At 47.6% G+C, this 3,057-nt stretch overlaps 1 protein-coding gene across 1 annotated transcript in view; it reads left to right on the top strand.

Annotated features, from left to right (window-relative positions):
* Positions 1–3,057, top strand: part of LOC106810285 (serine-rich adhesin for platelets-like) — a 131,854-nt gene that overhangs the window by 106,590 nt on the left and 22,207 nt on the right. The window lies entirely within an intron of this gene.

The following is a 3,057-nucleotide window of genomic DNA, read 5'->3' as shown; positions in this document are numbered from 1 at the left end:
GTACGCGTCTGATAACAAAACAATACGAGAGAATGATTGACGCGCTGATCTGAAATTAAATCGAGCCAGGTGCATGTGCACTACGCTATCGAATATAACCGTCCCTAATTCGGCTGACCCAACGTCACGTGGTTAAAAATTGCCGAGTATTTGAATGTGTTATATACTAGTTCTTAAATCTCGTCTCTTCTAAAATTTGCATTTCTGGGCGGAGATGTCCACGCACATGGCTGCCCCATGGGGCTGCCATTACAATGCTCGGTCATCGTAGCGAATCCTGGCAGCTATAAAATTGCACACACTAAAAAGTACCATTAACTCAAAATTGCACACGTACGGACAATCCGTCAATAACCTATGGTGCGTGCGTGCGTGCATGCGTGTATGCGTACATAATATGTGTGCATGGGTGCGTGCGTGCGTACGTATGCGAGCATCGGCATGCCCCCGTGAAGAGTGATGATGACGATGATGATGATGATGATGATGATGACTGGGGGGGAGAGAGGAAGCTGTAGGGCTTCTCACATTAAAGTGCCTCCTCACCGTGACATCATCCACTCTGCCGACTCCTTCCCATGAATATTCAGACTCCGCTAGGTATCTATCGATTCTCTCTGGGGGCATAACATCTGCATACGAATAGAGGGAGGAGAGTTTGTGCGCACAGCGGGAGAAAGAGAGAGAGAGAGAGAGAGAGAGAGAGAGAGAGAGAGAGAGAGCGCCTGCCACGTGCACGCGCGCACTCCTGTCAGAAGAAGTAGAATTCAGTTGAGAAAGCAAGATGACGTGGAGTGCCGTGGAGAGCCGTGGAGAGGAATGGGTTTCGAAGTGGGAAAAAGCTCCGTCGATGACGTGTGACGTGTGGTGTCACCTATTCGTGTCGTGTGGTGTCACCTATTCGTGTCGTGTGGTGTCACGTGTTCGTGGCGTTGTCTCACCGGAGAGGGCGGCGAGGGTGTAGGTGCATGCGTGTGTGGGTGCGTGCGTGCGTGCGCGCTCGCGTGCAACTTGCTGCTGCTACTGTTGTTGCTGCTACTGCTGCTGATGATGATGATGCTATCACTGCTGCTGCTGCTGCTGCTGCTGCTGCTGCTGATGATGATGAGGATGATGCTATATATGGTACTGCTGCTGCTGCTGCTGCTGCTGCTGCTGATGATGATGATGATGATGATGCTACCACTGCGGCTGCTGCTGATGGTGATGATGATGATGATGCTACCACTGCTGCTGCTGCTGATGGTGATGATGATGATGCTACCACTGCTGCGTAGCTCTCACAATTCACGCGGCGCACTATAAAGGCCTAGCATGCTTGTAAAGAACCAGTATTGGCACCCATTCTCCTTCCATCTGTCAGCATTTGCGTCCGGCGCCTCTGTCCGTATTTACGTAATTCCACACTTTTTCGTTAAGAGAATTCTCGCGAGATTCTCACTTTGCGCGAGAAGAAAAATGTGGGATTCGTTCGTCTGCACTGCTCGCCGTGAAAAAACTGCCCAACGTTGGTGTTTATCTGTTAACGGTTTCTTTGAAGCAATGTCGATTTTGTTGCGTGTCCGTACGCTCGATATGGATCCGCGTATTTATATATATAATCGGGACGAAATTCGAGATTGCGGCGTTAGATGGTGGATTGTATTGTCGCGAGGCAATGCAGGGAGGCGGTCTGAAGGTTATGCTGCAATCTATGATTTCGGATTCGTAGCGACCAATCAACTAGTTGTGCATCTAGCTCTCTCCTCTCTCTCTCTCTCTCTCTCTCTCTCTCTCTCTCAGAGAGAGAGAGAGAGAGAGAGAGAGAGAGAGAGAGAGATAGAGAGAGATAGATAGATAGATAGATAGATAGATAGATAGATAGAGGGAGAGAGAGAGAGAGGGAGAGACAGACAGACAGACAGACAGACAGACAGACAGACAGACAGACAGACAGACAGACAGACAGACAGACAGACAGACCTCTGCTACACACGCGCGGTGTAGCAGTTCGTCTGCGACCCGTAGAGACAGAGGCAGGCTTCACGTCATGCCAGTCGTTTTGCGTCGATCGCTGTTTGTACGATTTTCAATCGCTTTAACGCATTTATACTAAAACCAAAAACAACCGCAAGCACTTAGATAGATGAAAACAGCCAACGGTTGGGGAAAATATTCCCTACTAAAGAATTGCCACGATACTCCCGATGGTCGTCGTAAATAGTAGCTGCAATATTTGCTTTGTACAAAATATAAACTGTGAAAGTGCAGTTGTGGGGTTCTTCGCTCTTCGCGGCTATACTTGCGGCTCTATACGTTCTATTTTGTGCCGCATAGATGGGGTGAAGGGGTCGTTGTCGTATCAGGTACTACAGAGGTACATTTATGTATACACAAAGTGTACCAGACTTGTACTACAGAAGTGTACCCTAACCCTAACCCTAAACATACCTTATATAAAAATATATACATAATACTAAACAACCTAAAACTACCTCGGGTACATATCTGTAGTACCTGATACGACAACGACCCCATCTGCCATAGTTAGTGGCTGGTGTGTCAGTGCGTGGCGGACGGCGAGTGGTTTATGGGCACACGACAAAATTAAATTGCTCGGATTCTTGGAATTTTTAACTACAGTCGTATCCGCTAAGTGCCATGGCGTTTGTTTAGTGCCGTTGGCAATTACTTTTTATGTAAAAAAGGGTATTTGTACAACAGGTGTTTTTTACGGCAAAGCTTTCGCAAATAGGACACAAATAGATGACACCTCGTAGAATCCATTACACGAATTCATTTTCGTAACACGAGATAGTTTAGGCGTACACGATTTTTTTTCTCTCTCTTTCTCTCTCTCTCTCTCCCTCTATCTCTCTCGCTCTCTCTCTCTCTCTTCTCTCGCTCTCGTTCTTCTTCTGCTCTTTTTCTCTCGTCTTTCTGCTCTCTCTCTCATCTCTCTTGTCTCTGTCTCTGTCGCTGTGTCTCTCTCTCTCTCTCTTCTTTCTCCTCTCTCTCTCTCTGTCTCTGTCTCTGGTCCGCTTGTGTCCTCTCTCGCTCTCTCCCTCCTTTTTCTCG

This window comes from Priapulus caudatus, unplaced genomic scaffold (assembly GCF_000485595.1).
Source record: "Priapulus caudatus unplaced genomic scaffold, Priapulus_caudatus-5.0.1 Scaffold426, whole genome shotgun sequence".
In the NCBI taxonomy this organism is placed as follows: Eukaryota; Metazoa; Priapulida; class Priapulimorpha; order Priapulimorphida; family Priapulidae; genus Priapulus; species Priapulus caudatus.
The sequence above is the reverse complement of the archived record's forward strand: the minus strand, read 5'-3'. Positions and strand labels throughout refer to the sequence as shown.